General features: G+C 41.0%; 1 protein-coding gene across 2 annotated transcripts in view; it reads right to left on the bottom strand.

Annotated features, from left to right (window-relative positions):
- ATRIP (ATR interacting protein) overlaps positions 1-18,134 on the bottom strand; it is a 236,748-nt gene that overhangs the window by 118,609 nt on the left and 100,005 nt on the right. The gene's annotated exons all lie outside the window — the stretch shown is intronic.

The raw sequence follows: 18,134 nt of genomic DNA, 5'->3' as shown, positions 1-18,134 counted from the left end.
AGAAAATTTGATAATAGGAGTAAATTAGAAAGTTGCTTAAATGTGCTGCTCTATCTGAATCCCCAAGTTTAATTTTGAATAGGCTATCCCTTTAAATCTGTTTGAATGTATTTTGAAACTAACAGGAAATGTAGGTTTGTGCACAGCTCATTCGTAAGGAAGCTTCAAGGGCTGATAACGGCAATGCCCCCAGCTTTATTTGGAGACAGCGACACGGCACACAAACAAAAACATAAGCAAAAGGAAGTCACTAATAATACACGCAGCAGGAATTGCTAATGATACAAATAAAAAAGCATTTACACTTTCATTTTGTTAGCAAAATTGGCATGGCTTTGGAATCCAGGAACACACTTCTTAAAATGCCTTTTAAATGTTATCTTATCCCCTTTTGGTGTGACATGATAGAGACAAACATAAATCAGCTTCTGTACCTATTCCGCTATCACTGTGCAACAAATATGGACAGGGTTCTAAATTCCATGGAATTGCACTCCAGTTGGTGAAAATAAATACAATTTAAAAAATATATATATATATTTTTTAAAAATACCATTATTTTGGATCCAACATAGAAAAACGTACTTTAATAACATAGGGCAAGTTATTTATTCCATAGCACAATAAACTGAAACATTTCCTGGAATTTTACAGCCAAATCCTCCATATCTGGACTATTACAAATGCCCAAGTATAGCTGAAATCATTTGTTGTTGGCTCATTAATTATCTTGCTGGCTACTAAGTTTAAAGGGAGACTAAATACATACAGAGAAAAGTGCACTCACAAGAACGAAGAACCAGCTTAATACCATTGTTAGTCTATTCTATGTAGATTTATCACCTGGGTGCAACTTTTTAGCCCAGTAATGCCTTTTATAGAATAGAACTTTCCAGTTGTATATCAGTCTGATCCCGCCTATTACGGTCAATACCAGGCAATTCCTCTCTGAACAAGGAACACAGCAACCCCAGACAATCGTTTCGGCCTTCATTGGGCCTAGTCAGTGAGGTGTAGCCATATCCCTCTAAGCACACTGAGCAAGGAGTCCACGTCTGGTTGCCCCTTTTTCCCATAGGGAGACTCAATACACACAGAGAGAAGCACACTCTCAGGAACGAACAACCAGCTTAATACCATTGGTAGCCTATTCTATGGCGATTTACCACCTGGGTGCAGTTTCTTTTAGCCCAGTAATGCTTTTCACAGAGTAGAACTTTCCTGCTTAGAGGAATATAGCTACACCTCACTGACGAGGCCCAATGAAGGACGAAACGATAGTCTGGGGTTGCTGTGCTCATTGTTCAGAGAGGAATTGCCTGGTATTTCGGTGCTGGACTGACCCTAATAGGGGGGATCAGACTGATATACTACAGGAGAGTTCTACTCTGTGAAAAGCATTACTGGGCAAAAAGAAGTTGCACTCGGGTGGTAAATCGCCAAAGAACAGGCTAACAATGGTATTGAGCTGGTTGTTCGTTCCTGTGAGTGCATTTCTCTCTGTACGTACTAAGTTTAAAGGGACGGTCAAATCTAAAAATGTCAGTCATACATATAAAAGAACACTACTGTATGCATCAGAAATCATTAAATGCACTGTGATTGATCTGCATACAAAATAAATGTTTTAAAATCATTTATAGATGGTATTTAGTTAGAAGAACAAACATTGTTTTACAGACCTGGGACACACCCCATAAAAAGCTTCATGAATGTTGCTACTTCCTTTTGCTGTGGCCAATTAGGGTCACATTTTAAACAAGCTCCTGCATATATCAACCCCTCACAGTGCTGCTTACACGAAGGTCAGGGTTCTACATTCCATGGAATGCACTCCAGCCTCTCTGGTGGGAGCGGAAATAGTACAATTATCAGAGTTAAAATTACAGGAAAGTGCATTGTAAACTTTATCCATAAATTAAACATTTTGCATTTAATGTCCCTTTAAACATGTTAAAAATATTTATCTCATGAAAAAAGGGCATGGTAAAGCGTGTTATCTGGATTTTGAAACTAACACAAAGAGCAAGTTTGTATAATACTGTTTTTTGGGACAAAGGCTTGCTAAACGATAAGCAAAATTCCACACTGTTAGTGAATAACAACTATCCCCAGAAGCAAAAAATAAAATAATTCTAAGGACTGGAACTGCCCACTTCACAAGCCTAACTGCTACATATCTGTCCCTAAATGGCCTCAGCAGAGATGACAACATAGGATACAGGAAAACGATGTTCCTCTTCTAGTGATCACAAGAGATGCAGGAGTTGGTCTACTGAAAATCAAGTGCAGCAAACAAGGTGTTAACGCATTCAACCTATTTCACTCTCACCCAGTATGTTAGTTTATTGCAAGATGGCAGAAAGATCTTGTAATTACAAGGTTTTATGTATTTATTTACTATTAGCTTCAAAACCTCTGGCTTATAGAAAGAGCCAATAAAAAAACAGCTTATTACTTCTGATACCAGCTTGAAGAGTGCAAGTGCTGAGACCAGGCACACTTCCTATCAAAGCCACGGCTTCCTGTTCACACCCAATAAAACAATGAGCGTTCATATCTAGTTCATTAAGGGCAGACTGGTGAGAGACATTGTTACGCAGTACTGTAAGCATAAGATAGAACGATGCATAAACATGTTACTGGAAACAGACAGTTTAATATGGTACTGGAATTCAGAAACTCCTACATAATAAAGGATCCAAATAGGCTGAAAGATGTGAGGGGACCAATAGCCAAAAGGCAACTTTGCTACCAAAGCCTTTTAAAGGGATATAAAACAGTGCTCCATTAGAAGAAACATTTTTTAAGTAAATATAAAAACAGTGTGTTAAAAAAACAGGTTAGAAATTCTCAGTGCAGTGTCACTGTCTACAGCTAAATAAGCAGACACTTAGGTTCTACTGTCACATTATTTTTGCAGCAAAAGTCCTCTACTGAACAGGGACAATAAACTGATTGCAGAAAGATTAGAGGTCTCCAAGCTACACTTCAAAAGGATAAACTGTTACCATGTCTACCTATAGAGACCACAGCCCCCTTGTGGGGCTGTAACTGGAAGAAATGGACACTAGGTAAGTGCATTTGTTACTCGTTTGCATGAACCAATGGTGAATATGGCCGTGGGTAGTGCCATTGGGTTCTTTTCGGAGTCTGATTTATTAGTTTAAAAGTGAAACACACAAAGATCTTTATGTGCTGCACTTTTAAAAGAATAAATCCAGCTCTGAAAAAAGCTGAATGCTGCTCGGTACCCACAGCGATTTGTTATTTGTTCATACAAACGAATGACAAATGCACATACCTAATGGCAACATATGCTCATATGCCCATTCCTAAGCTCTTGAAGGCCACCTCATATCTCAGTGCATTTTGACAGTTTTTCACAGCTAGACAGCACTAGTTCATGGGTGCCATATAGATAACGACGTGCTCACTCCCGTGAAGTTATTTCAGCACTAATTGGCTAAAACCCAAGTCTGTTAAAAGAACTGAAATAAGGGGGCAGTCTGCAGAGACTTAGATACAAGGTAATCACAGAGGCAAAACGTATATTAATATAACTGAGATAAGGGGCAGGCTGCAGAGGCTTAGATACAAGGTAATCACAGAGGTAAAAAGTAAATTAATATAACCGAGATAAGGGGCAGTCTGCAGAGGCTTAGATACAGGGTAATCACAGAGGTAAAAACATAATTTATGCTTACCTGATAAATTCTTTTCTTCTGTTGTGTGATCAGTCCACGGGTCATCATTACTTCTGGGATATTATCTGCTCCCCTACAGGAAGTGCAAGAGGATTCACCCAGCAGAGTTGCTATATAGCTCCTCCCCTCTACGTCACCTCCAGTCATTCGACCAAAGACCAACGAGAAAGGAGAAACCAAGGGTGTAGTGGTGACTGAATTATAATTTAAAAAATATGCACCTGCCTTAAAAACAGGGCGGGCCGTGGACTGATCACACAACAGAAGAAAAGAATTTATCAGGTAAGCATAAATTATGTTTTCTTCTGTTATGTGTGATCAGTCCACGGGTCATCATTACTTCTGGGATACCAATACCAAAGCAAAAGTACACGGATGACGGGAGGGATAGGCAGGCTCATTATACAGAAGGAACCACTGCCTGAAGAACCTTTCTCCCAAAAATAGCCTCCGAAGAAGCAAAAGTGTCAAATTTGTAAAATTTGGAAAAAGTATGAAGCGAAGACCAAGTTGCAGCCTTGCAAATCTGTTCAACAGAGGCCTCATTCTTAAAGGCCCAAGTGGAAGCCACAGCTCTAGTGGAATGAGCTGTAATTCTTTCAGGAGGCTGCTGTCCAGCAGTCTCGTAAGCTAAACGTATTATGCTACGAAGCCAAAAAGAGAGAGAGGTAGCAGAAGCTTTTTGACCTCTCCTCTGTCCAGAATAAACGACAAACAGGGAAGAAGTTTGGCGAAAATCTTTAGTTGCCTGCAAGTAGAACTTGAGGGCACGAACTACATCCAGATTGTGTAGAAGACGTTCCTTCTTTGAAGAAGGATTTGGACACAAGGATGGAACAACAATCTCTTGATTGATATTCCTGTTAGTGACTACCTTAGGTAAGAACCCAGGTTTAGTACGCAGAACTACCTTGTCTGAGTGAAAGATCAGATAAGGAGAATCACAATGTAGGGCTGATAACTCAGAGACTCTTCGAGCCGAGGAAATAGCCATTAAAAATAGAACTTTCCAAGATAACAATTTTATATCAATGGAATGAAGGGGTTCAAACGGAACACCCTGTAAAACGTTAAGAACTAAGTTTAAACTCCATGGCGGAGCAACAGTTTTAAACACAGGCTTGATCCTAGTTAAAGCCTGACAAAAGGCTTGGATGTCTGAATTTTCTGACAGACGCCTGTGAAACAAGATGGACAGAGCTGAAATCTGTCCCTTTAATGAGCTAGCCGATAAACCCTTTTCTAAACCTTCTTGTAGAAAAGACAATATCCTAGGAATCCTAACCTTACTCCAGGAGTAATCTTTGGATTCACACCAGTATAGGTATTTACGCCATATTTTATGGTAAATCTTTCTGGTAACAGGCTTCCTAGCCTGTATCAGGGTATCAATAACCGACTCAGAAAAACCACGTTTTGATAAAATCAAGCGTTCAATTTCCAAGCAGTCAGCTTCAGAGAAGTTAGACTTTGATGTTTGAATGGACCCTGAATCAGAAGGTCCTGTCTTAGAGGTAGAGACCAAGGCGGACAGGATGACATGTCCACTAGATCTGCATACCAAGTCCTGCGCGGCCATGCAGGCGCTATTAGAATCACTGATGCTTTCTCCTGTTTGATTTTGGCAATCAATCGAGGAAGCAGCGGGAAGGGTGGAAACACATAAGCCATCCTGAAGTTCCAAGGTGCTGTCAAAGCATCTATCAGAACCGCTCCCGGATCCCTGGATCTGGATCCGTAGCGAGGAAGTTTGGCGTTCTGGCGAGACGCCATGAGATCTATCTCTGGTTTGCCCCAACGTTGAAGTATTTGGGCAAAGACCTCCGGATGAAGTTCCCACTCCCCCGGATGAAGAGTCTGGCGACTCAAGAAATCCGCCTCCCAGTTCTCCACTCCCGGGATGTGGATTGCTGACAGATGGCAAGAGTGAGACTCTGCCCAGCGAATTATCTTTGATACTTCTATCATTGCTAGGGAGCTTCTTGTCCCTCCTTGATGGTTGATGTAAGCTACAGTCGTGATGTTGTCCGACTGAAACCTGATGAACCCCCGAGTCTTTAACTGGGGCCAAGCTAGAAGGGCATTGAGAACTGCTCTCAATTCCAGAATGTTTATTGGCAGGAGACTTTCCTCCTGACTCCATTGTCCCTGAGCCTTCAGAGAATTCCAGACAGCGCCCCAACCTAGAAGGCTGGCGTCTGTTGTTACAATTGTCCAGTCCGGCCTGCTGAACGGTATCCCCCTGGACAGATGTGGCCGAGAAAGCCACCATAGAAGAGAGTTTCTGGTCTCTTGATCCAGATTCAGAGTGGGGGACAAATCTGAGTAATCCCCATTCCACTGACTCAGCATGCACAATTGCAGCGGTCTGAGATGTAGGCGTGCAAAGGGAACTATGTCCATTGCTGCTACCATTAAGCCGATCACCTCCATGCATTGAGCTACTGACGGGAGTTGAATGGAATGAAGGACACGGCATGCATTTAGAAGCTTTGTTAATCTGTCTTCTGTCAGATAAATCTTCATTTCTACAGAATCTATAAGAGTCCCCAAGAATGGAACTCTTGTGAGAGGAAAGAGAGAACTCTTCTTTTCGTTCACTTTCCATCCGTGCGACCTTAGAAATGCCAGAACTAACTCTGTATGAGACTTGGCAGTTTGAAAGCTTGAAGCTTGTATCAGAATGTCGTCTAGGTACGGAGCTACCGAAATTCCTCGCGGTCTTAGTACCGCCAGAAGGGCACCCAGAACCTTTGTAAAGATTCTTGGAGCCGTAGCCAATCCGAATGGAAGGGCTACAAACTGGTAATGCCTGTTTAAGAAGGCAAACCTTAGATACCGGTAATGATCTTTGTGAATCGGTATGTGAAGGTAAGCATCCTTTAAATCCACTGTGGTCATGTACTGACCCTCTTGGATCATGGGTAAGATTGTCCGAATAGTTTCCATTTTGAACGATGGAACTCTTAGGAATTTGTTTAGGATCTTTAAATCCAAGATTGGTCTGAAAGTTCCCTCTTTTTTGGGAACCACAAACAGGTTTGAGTAAAACCCTTGTCCTTGTTCCGACCGCGGAACCGGATGGATCACTCCCATTAATAATAGATCTTGTACACAGCGTAGAAACGCGTCTTTCTTTATTTGGTTTGTTGACAACCTTGACAGATGAAATCTCCCTCTTGGGGGAGAGGATTTGAAGTCTAGAAGGTATCCCTGAGATATGATCTCTAGCGCCCAGGGATCCTGGACATCTCTTGCCCAAGCCTGGGCGAAGAGAGAGAGTCTGCCCCCCACTAGATCCGGTCCCGGATCGGGGGCCCTCGGTTCATGCTGTCTTTGGGACAGCAGCAGGTTTACTGGCCTGCTTGACCTTGTTCCAGGACTGGTTAGGCTTCCAGCCTTGTCTGTAACGAGCAACAGCTCCTCCCTGTTTTGGTGCAGTGGAAGTTGGCGCTGCTCCTGCTTTGAAATTCCGAAAGGGACGAAAATTAGACTGTCTAGCCTTAGCTTTGGCTTTGTCTTGAGGTAGAGCGTGGCCCTTACCTCCTGTAATGTCAGCAATAATTTCTTTCAAACCGGGCCCAAATAAAGTTTGCCCCTTGAAAGGTATACTAAGTAATTTGGACTTAGAAGTTACATCAGCCGACCAGGATTTTAGCCACAGCGCTCTGCGTGCCTGAATGGCGAATCCTGAATTCTTAGCCGTAAGTTTGGTTAAATGTACTACGGCCTCCGAAATGAATGAATTAGCTAGTTTAAGGACTCTAAGCCTGTCCGTAATGTCGTCCAGCGTAGCTGAACTAAGGTTCTCTTCCAGAGACTCAATCCAAAATGCTGCCGCAGCCGTGATCGGCGCGATGCATGCAAGGGGTTGTAATATAAAACCTTGTTGAATAAACATTTTCTTAAGGTAACCCTCTAATTTTTTATCCATAGGATCTGAAAAAGCACAGCTATCCTCCACCGGGATAGTGGTACGCTTAGCTAAAGTAGAAACTGCTCCCTCCACCTTAGGGACCGTTTGCCATAAGTCCCGTGTGGTGGCGTCTATTGGAAACATCTTTCTAAATATTGGAGGGGGTGAGAACGGCACACCGGGTCTATCCCACTCCTTAGTAACAATTTCAGTTAATCTCTTAGGTATAGGAAAAACGTCAGTACTCGCCGGTACCGCAAAGTATTTATCCAACCTACACATCTTCTCTGGTATTGCAACAGCGTTACAATCGTTGAGAGCTGCTAAGACCTCCCCTAGTAATACACGGAGGTTTTCCAATTTAAATTTAAAATTTGAAATATCTGAATCCAATCTGTTTGGATCAGAACCGTCACCTACAGAATGAAGCTCTCCGTCCTCATGCTCTGCAAGCTGTGACGCAGTATCAGACATGGCCCTAGAATTATCAGCGCACTCTGTTCTCACCCCAGAGTGATCACGCTTGCCTCTTAGTTCTGGTAATTTAGCCAAAACTTCAGTCATAACAGTAGCCATATCTTGTAATGTTATTTGTAATGGCTGCCCAGATGTACTAGGCGCCATAATATCACGCACCTCCCGGGCGGGAGATGCAGGTACTGACACGTGAGGCGAGTTAGTCGGCATAACTCTCCCCTCGCTGTTTGGTGAAATTTGTTCAATTTGTACAGATTGGCTTTTATTTAAGGTAGCATCAATACAGCTAGTACATAAATTTCTATTGGGCTCCACCTTGGCATTGGAACAAATGACACAGGTATCTTCCTCTGAATCAGACATGTTTAACACACTAGCAATAAACATGCAACTCGGTTACAATTTTATTTAATAAAAACGTACTGTGCCTCAAGAAGCACTAAACGATTAAATGACAGTTGAAATAATGAACTGAAAAACAGTTATAGCATCACTCTTAACAAACAACACAACTTTTTAGCAAAGGTTTGTTCCCATTAGTAAAATAACACTAATTAAATTTTAAACAACGTTTTAAATCACAGTCACTATATAAGTCTCACAGCTCTGCTGAGAGAATCTACCTCCCTTCAAAGAAGTTTGAAGACCCCTGAGTTCTGTTAGAGATGAACCGGATCATGCAGAAAAACTGACTGGAAATTTTTGATGCGTAGCAAAGAGCGCCAAAAACGGCCCCTCCCTCTCACACACAGCAGTGAGAGAGAAACGAAACTGTCATAATTAACACAAGCAAACTGCCAAGTGGAAAATAATGCCCAAATACTTATTCACTCAGTACCTCATTAATGCAAACGATTCTACATTCCAGCAAAAACGTTTAACATGAAAAATACCTAATAAAAGGTTTAATGTACTTTTACAGAGTAATTCCGGTGAAATACCATCCCCAGAATACTAAAGTGCAGAGTATACATACATGTTCATTATAACGGTATGGCAGGATTTTTTCATCAATTCCATTCAGAAAATAACAACTGCGACATACCTCAATGCAGATTCAACTGCCCGCTGTCCCCTGATCTGAAGCTTTTACCTCCCTCAGATGGCCGAGAAACAGCAATATGATCTTAACTACTCCGGTTAAAATCATAAGAAAAACTCTGGTAGATTCTTCTTCAAACTCTGCCAGAGAGGTAATAACACGCTCCGGTGCTATTGTAAAATAACAAACTTTTGATTGAAGTTCTAAAAACTAAGTATAATCACCATAGTCCTCTCACACCTCCTATCTAGTCTTTGGGTGCAAGAGAATGACTGGGGGTGACGTAGAGGGGAGGAGCTATATAGCAACTCTGCTGGGTGAATCCTCTTGCACTTCCTGTAGGGGAGCAGATAATATCCCAGAAGTAATGATGACCCGTGGACTGATCACACATAACAGAAGAAAAGTATATTAATATAACTGAGATAAGGAGCAGTCTGCAGAGGCTTAGATACAAGGTAATCACAGAGGTAAAAAGTATATTAATATAACTGAGATAAGGAGCAGTCTGCAGAGGCTTAATACAAGGTAATCACAGAGGTAAAAAGTATATTAATATAACTGAGATAAGGAGCAGTCTGCAGAGACTTAATAAAAGGTAATCACAGAGGTAAAAGGTGCATTAATATAACGTGTTGGTTATGCAAAACTAGGGATTATCTATCTTTTTAAACAACAATTCTGGAGTAGATTGTCTCTTTCTTTGAATGTGTACTGTTGCATAATTCATTCTTAAGGACTGACTACACATTGGGTGATGGCAACTTTCACAAAAAAAAAAAAAAAAAAAAAATGTATGCTTACCTGATAAATGATTTTCTTTCCTGGCATGGAGACCACAATTCCATTCAATTACTGTTGGGAAATTCAACTCCTGGCCGCCACGAGTAGGCAAAGAAACCCCAGCAAAGCTTAAATATCCCTCCCACTTCCCATAATCCCCATTCATTCAGCCGAGGGAACAAGTAAAGAGAAAGAGGAACACAAGGGGTAGAGAGAGGTGCCTGAAGATTATATAAAAATAAAAGCCGCCTAAATTTTTTTTATAAAAAATGGGCGGGTCGTGGACTCTCCATGCCAGGAAAGAAAAGAATTTATCAGGTAAGTATACATTTTGTTTTCTTTCCAATGGCATGGAGAGTCCACAATTCCATTCAATTACTGTTGGGAAACCAATACCCAAGCCAGAGAGTACACAGAATGGACAGGGAGGGAGAACTAAAGGCACCACCACTTGAAACACCTTTCTCCCAAAATATCAAGTTTGTAAAAATCTGAAAAGGTATGCAACGAGGACAAAAAAGCCAAAAGAAACCAAAAAGGGAGAGAAACAAAGGATCTTGGACCCCAACCAGGTCAGAGCAGTATGTAGCCGTACTAATTATTATACCGGCTAATAATATCCAATTGCACTGTAAACCAATGACTGCAATACTAATATAGTGCATCACTATAGCCGCAGGGTACTGAATAAGGGATAACTAGAAGGCATTATTCTTTTCATGATAAAAGAAAAATGTCTGCAGTAGATGAACTACCTTCATCTTCCACTAGATGGCAGCAAATATCAAGAAATCCCTATTAATGTAATACAAAGTTTCTTAAAAGCGCAGAAAAGTATTTGGTCCATAAAGTTTAAACGCCCAAAAGAGTATCATGGTAGACAAACATCTTTTGACTGCCCACTAGGCTATACTATATATGTTTCAATATCGATCCCCAGACATAAATCAGAGGGTGGGTAAAAATATCGCACCGGAGACTCCATTAGTGCATAGAACAGGGGCGCGCCAAAATAACAGATCGCGGCTGGAAGCGCAGATGAAGAGCGCACTACCGCATAGAAAATAAAATGCCGGCCCCATTAACAAATATGAAAGTTACAACATGGCAGCTCTCATTGTTTTATAGACACTAAAACTTTACACTTATTTTGTAAATATTTAAACAGCTAATGAAACTTAAAAAATACATCTGCAGGTTATTCTCAGACTAATCTTTTCTTTGAATGTATCATTCTATCTAACATTTATTTAGTGTTTAATGTCCCTTTAAAGTGAAAGTCAATCCTAGTGTTGTACAAACGCTAGGATTGTTTATTGAAACAAATAAAAGGGGACTTTCATTCATGAAGTATAAGATAGTTCATGTAGAAAGCTCCTTTATTTGTTTTAACCGATCGCCGTTCTTAGCTGCTACAGCTACAAAAAAGTTTTGCTAAGTTTGTACAACGCTAGGATTGACTTTCACTTTAAGTAAGGAGACTATGCTATTAGCGTGCTATGCGATTACCACCAGATTAACTTCACACACCTCGATCCTCCTGAGGCACTCAGCGAGGAAGACATGAGGGAGGACAGGCGGATGGCGTCAAACATTAAATTAGCGCTGCCGCCATTCTAACCTAACAAAGTGTACACCACATTCCTTATAAGGTGGTTACTTTATAAGGCTGCATATGAGCAATTGCAGACCTTACTGTGTACCAAATAAGGGCTTGTAAAATCGAGCGTGCACTGGCTGAGGGCCAGGACCATATAAGAGGGGATTCCGGTATACATACCCTCGATATCTTAAAACATACTGCAGGTAGGGAGACAATCATCAAACCCCCGAACTAGATATTGTCCCAGTACAAGTGACTACCCAACACCACCACATGTGGAATTGCGTACAACGGGCCATTTTTAGAAACCCCATTGGAGTCGCAACCCACCATAAAGTGTATACATCAGACACTGAAAATAACGGAACGATCCACACTAAGTAAAAACGTTCTCTTTCATATAAACCCTATCTGACAGGGTATTGGTATCTAGTGCATATAAACATTGAAAGGGCATCGGTATCCAAGGCCGCATATAAACCCCTACCTGAGAGGAATTATTTAACTGCCGGCATACTTGTATACTAGTGTGCGTTGGTCACTAATCATATTTAGTTATTAGAGACAGAGCCGCTGAGAGGGAGCACATTAGCACATCAATTTAACAAAAAGTCCCTTTCCCTCAGTCATGCCACAATTAGACAACAAGCCATGGGGCAGGGATACAGGGACTCATGGTTAGAAGTCTGCATTCTTCTCACCAGTTCCACGTCTGACAGGGACCTGTGATAGAAGGAAAACAGAGTAACTAACCCTGGTTGCCGCCAGGTGGGGGTTAGCATGGATTGCTGGAGAGAGAACAGAGAAGTCTTCCTGTGACCTCCAGCAGCTAACCGCTACCAATACTCTTACTGAAGAGGATTACATGGACACCGCATTAAAAAAGACAGAACAGGGCGCACAGAAATGTACTCCTATTCAGACTAACGTTATAAATGTAGTGGTGGGAAGCAAATGGTCTATTAATACCCCATAAACTTAATAAAATTACCAACTTTATTGGGAAATAACCCAAAATAAGAGTATACTAGCACTAGAACTATTAATGAGGAATGGGGGTGCTCACTGTCCTTGTTATACAGTTAATATAAAGAGAAGAGAGAGATGGACAGTTAAGGAGCACTCAGAAATAATGTATATTGTATATACAGGTATACGGCAAGAGAGACCGTCAAGAGGGAAAAAACAAAATTAAAACTTAAAGGGACACTGTACTCAAAAATTTTCTTTCGTGATTCAGATTGAGCATGAAATTTTAAGCAGCTTTCTAATTTACTCCTATTATCAAATTTTCTTCATTCTCTTGGTATCTTTATTTGAAATGCAAGAATGTAAGTTTAGATGCCGGCCCATTTTTGGTGAACAACCTGGGTTGTCCTTGCTGATTGGTGGATAAATTCATCCACCAATAAAAAAGTGTTGTCCAGAGTACTGAAACAAAAAAAGCTTAGATGCCTTCTTTTTCAAATAATGATAGCAAGAGAACGAAGAAAAATTGATAATAGGAGTAAATTAGAAAGTTGCTTAAAATTGCATGCTCTTTCAGAATTACAAAAGAAAAAAATTGGGTTCAGTGTCCCTTTAACATTTAATAACGAACTATTAAAAATAAGCATCAACAGTGTAGATGTGGGTGTATTAAAACTTAGAATAAAAATGTGTGTGATAGAGTACCAGTATCCCAGAAATAACTAAATTACACAAAGGTCTCCACTCAGCTTAGCACAAACAACAAGGCTCACGTACTGCACCAAGGCAAATATCTGAAAAAAAGAGGATTAACCTCGCAACATTGTCATTTGGGAAAAAGAGCATTATATTATAGAGGCAAAAAGACAATTTATGGATAAGCAATGCTATAAACACCTATTCTCAAATCCCACTGCCCAATTTCTGATTGAATATAACGCCATGATTGATGAAGCCGAAATGGAAGATCTAATTAGCCAAAAAGAATGGCTTTTCTTACAAGTAAACAACCCAAAAGTATCCACATTATATCTTCTACCTAAAGTTCACAAGAACAAAAACAAACCACCTGGGAGACCAATTGTTTTGAGTATTGGCAGTCTATGTTAACAAGAAAGGAAAAGGACGGTTCAATGCAACAGAAGAACAATTTACTGCTTTAAATTAAAGTCCAGATATAGAAAAGCATATAAACTATTTTTGTAATCCCAGTGGTAATCAGAGTTTCAATGTTATGCCTCCCTCTCTCTTGGAAATGATAAAGATCAAAAATATGTAAGCGTTATAATTCATGTATTTTCCTTTTGCATGATACGCTAATCAATTACTGTGTCACTGTGTTCAGCATATATTCTGTTTACGACATATGTCCCAATATGGCTAATTAGCCAATGGCACTCTAGGAAAATCCCACAGATATAACAAAGTCAGGTAAGTAATCAATCGAGTAGCCTGTAATCAATTATTGCCCATGTACACTATGCGTACCTCCGCTCCCTCCGTGCCCCAGTACCTCAGACCTGAACTCCTTGGTTCTTCTATGCGCTGTTCCGGACCCTCGTCCGTCCACACCATGCGGATTCAGCGTCTTCCGTATCACCCACGTGTGGCGTGATGTCACTTCCGGATCTTCCCGTCTGTTTGCGGTACTCGATAGGTGTACAGTGGAGGGGGCCTGAGGGAGCGCGGACCAATCGGCAAGTTCCTCCTGGTTACCTTGCAAATCCCACCATATGTTGACAAATGGGAACAAAACGTTGTATCCAACAATGTCTTCCAAGGATTTCCACCAATTAAATCCCAGAGGTGGGTTTTTAAATCTGAGTGTGTGTTTGGTGTTTTAGGACTATGAATATGGCGCAGGCCGAAACATGTTAGTCTATTTCTCTTGTCTATAGGGTATGCACCCTCCATGTTTTAATATATTTTTCAATAAAAGACTTTTTATTTAAATAACAGCAACTGACATTTTGATTTATTTTTGAGCTGAATTTTTTGCCCAGGTCAGTTGCTGTTGCATTACTTAAGCTGCACTGCAGTCCGGATTTGCCTAAATACTCTCTCTGGATAAAGTTTCTACGGCTCCCCATAGTCACATTACAACAGCATTTGTAAAGCACTTGGAAGACATCGTTGGATACAACGTTTTGTTCCCATTTGTCAACATACGGTGGGATTTGCAAGGTAACCAGGAGGAACTTGCCGATTGGTCCGCGCTCCCTCAGGCCCCCTCCACTGTACACCTATCGAGTACCGCAAACAGACGGGAAGATCCGGAAGTGACATCACGCCACACGTGGGTGATACGGAAGACGCTGAATCCGCATGGTGTGGACGGACGAGGGTCCGGAACAGCGCATAGAAGAACCAAGGAGTTCAGGTCTGAGGTACTGGGGCATGGAGGGAGCGGAGGTACGCATAGTGTACAAGGGCAATAATTGATTACAGGCTACTCGATTGATTACTTACCTGACTTTGTTATATCTGTGGGATTTTCCTAGAGTGCCACTGGCTAATTAGCCATATTGGGACATATGTCGTAAACAGAATATATGCTGAACACAGTGACACAGTAATTGATTAGCGTATCATGCGAAAGGAAAATACATGAATTATAACGCTTACATATTTTTGATCTTTATCATTTCCAAGAGAGAGGGAGGCATAACATTGAAACTCTGATTACCACTGGGATTACAAAAATAGTTTATATGCTTTTCTATATCTGGACTTTAATTTAAAGCAGTAAATTGTTCTTCTGTTGCATTGAACCGTCCTTTTCCTTTCTTGATATTTTGGGTGTTTGGGCAAAGCACCAGGTTTTGCAACATTATGCAGCAAGAGATAAATAATGAGGGATCAGCTGTGGTCACCTACTACTCACTAAAAGAAGTAAATGAGAGGGACATTGACAATGTTGAGATAGAGCACATATTTTCTCATGATCGCAAAAGTTTTGATCTTCCTATGCTTTTTGAAGAGATGGAACGTCTCCTGATTAAGGAGAAGAAAATTAAATGGGATATTTGGACTTTAGAGAAGTACCTAACCCTAAACATGATACCTAGGGGTTTGCGAATTAGTAAATTTCCAACCTTTGAAACCGATGACCAGGAATTCATTGATATGTGGAACCTCATATTAACCCCTTAATGACCACAGCACTTTTCCATTTTCTGTCCATTTGGGACCAAGGCTATTTTTACATTTTTGCGGTGTTTGTGTTTAGCTGTAATTTTCCTCTTACTCATTTACTGTACCCACATATATTATATACCGTTTTTCTCGCCATTAAATGGACTTTCCAAAGATACCATTATTTTCATCATATCTTATAATTTACTTTAAAAAAAATTATAAAATATGAGAAAAAAATGGAAAAAAAACACACTTTTTCTAACTTTGACCCCCAAAATCTGTTATACATCTGCAACCACCAAAAAACACCCATGCTAAATAGTTTCTAAATTTTGTCCTGAGTTTAGAAATACCCAATGTTTACATGTTCTTTGCTTTTTTTGTAAGTTATAGGGCCATAAATACAAGTAGCACTTTGCTATTTCCAAACCATTTTTTTTTCAAGATTAGCGCTAGTTACATTAGAACACTAATATCTTTCAGGAATCCCTGAATATCTATTGACATGTATATATTTTTTTTTAGTAAACATCCCAAAGTATTGATCTAGGCCAATTTTGGTATATTTCATGCCACCATTTCACCGCCAAATGCGATCAAATACAAAAAATCGTTCACTTTTTCACAAATTTTTTCACAAACTTTTGGTTTCTCACTGAAATTATTTACAAACAGCTTGTGCAATTATGGCATAAATGATTGTAAATTTTTCTTTGAGATCCACTTTGTTCAGAAATAGCAGACATATATGGCTTTGGTGTTGCTTTTTGGTAATTAGAAGGATGCTAAATGCCACTGTGCACCACACGTGTATTATGCCCAGCAGTAAAGGGGTTAATTAGGGAGCATGTAGGGAGCTTTTTGGGGTAATTTTAGCTTTAGTGTAGTAGACAACCCCAAGTAATGATCTAGGCCCATTTTGGTATATTTCATGCCACCATTTCACCGCCAATTGCGATCAAATTAAAAAAAAAGTTAAATTTTTCACAATTTTAGGTTTCTCACTGAAATCATTTACAAACAGCTTGTTCAATTATGGCACAAATGGTTGTAAATGCTTCTCTGGGATCCCCTTTGTTCAGAAATAGCAGACATATATGGCTTTGGCGTTGCTTTTTGGTACTTAGAAGGCCGCTAAATGCCGCTGCGCATCACACGTGTATTATAGCTAGCAGTGAAGGGGTTAATTAGGAAGTTTATAGGGAGCTTGCAGGGTTAATTTTAGCTTTAGTGTAGAGATCAGCCTCCCACCTGACACATCAGACCCCCTGATCCCTCCCAAACAGCTCCCTTCCCTCCCCCACCCCACAATTGTCCCCGCCATCTTAAGTACTGGCAGCAACTCTGCCAGTACTAAAATAAAATATATATTTAGGCTTTTTGGGGTTTTTTTTAAGCATATTTACATATGCTGCTGTGTAGGAGCCCCCCTTAGCCCCCAACCTGGCTGATCCCCCACCAAACAGCTGTCTAACCCTCCCCCTCTGCCTTAATGGCCGCCATCTTGGGTACTGGCAGCTGTCTGCCAGTACCCAGTTTATAAAAAAAACAGTTGCTTTTTTTATTTTTTCCCCATTTTCTGTAGTGTAGCTCCCCTACCCACCAAAGAACAAACCCCCACCCCCTCCTAGATACCTTTGACTGTTTTTTTTTAAAAAAATAAAAAGCTTTACACAAACTTTTAGAACAGTCTTTTCTGTAGTGTAGCGGTTCCCACCCGCTCCCGCCCCGTGCACGCGCCCGCCCGCCGCCCGACGTGCACGCGCGCGCGCCTGTGCGCGCCCCCATCGCCCCCGCCCCCGATCCCGCCCCCCTCTACATTACCCGGCCCATCGATGGCCGCCCACCCGCCTCCCAAGTCAGCTCCCACCCACCAACGTTACCGGCCACCGATGTCCGGTGCAGAGAGGGCCACAGAGTGGCTCTCTCTGCACCGGATGGCCATTTAAGGTTATTGCAGGATGCCTCCATATCGAGGCATCACTGCAATAACCGGAAAGCAGCTGGAAGCGAGCAGGATCGCTTCCAGCTGCTTTCCACACCGAGGACGTGCAGGGTACGTTCTCAGGCATTAACTGCCTTTTTTCTGAGGACGTACCCTGCACGTCCTCGGTCGTTAAGGGGTTAAGTGACTGTTCTGGCCGATTAATGAAACTATTGATAAGCTATAAAACTGAAATGTTGAATGCTATTAGGATTGATATCTGTGATGTACAAACACTCCTAAATAATTTTTGCACTAGTATTGATTTTCCCAAATTTGATTTAGTGTTACAAAAAACAATCAGAGAGGTTAAGGAGGAGATTGTTAGTATTAAGCACACCAAATTTTTAAGGGATAAAACAGACTATGATAACAACAAAGTGTATATTTGGAATAGAGGTTCAAGATTTCAGTATAGAAGGAGCCAGAACAGGGGGCACAGGAGAGGCAGAGGTAGGAGACAGAGAGGTAGGGGTAACAAAACTGTTACTTTTTCAGACAGTGAGGCAGAATCT

Source organism: Bombina bombina, chromosome 7 (genome assembly GCF_027579735.1).
Source record: "Bombina bombina isolate aBomBom1 chromosome 7, aBomBom1.pri, whole genome shotgun sequence".
In the NCBI taxonomy this organism is placed as follows: domain Eukaryota; kingdom Metazoa; phylum Chordata; class Amphibia; order Anura; family Bombinatoridae; genus Bombina; species Bombina bombina.
Note: the sequence above shows the minus strand (reverse complement) of the source record. Positions and strands in the feature narration are given on the sequence as shown.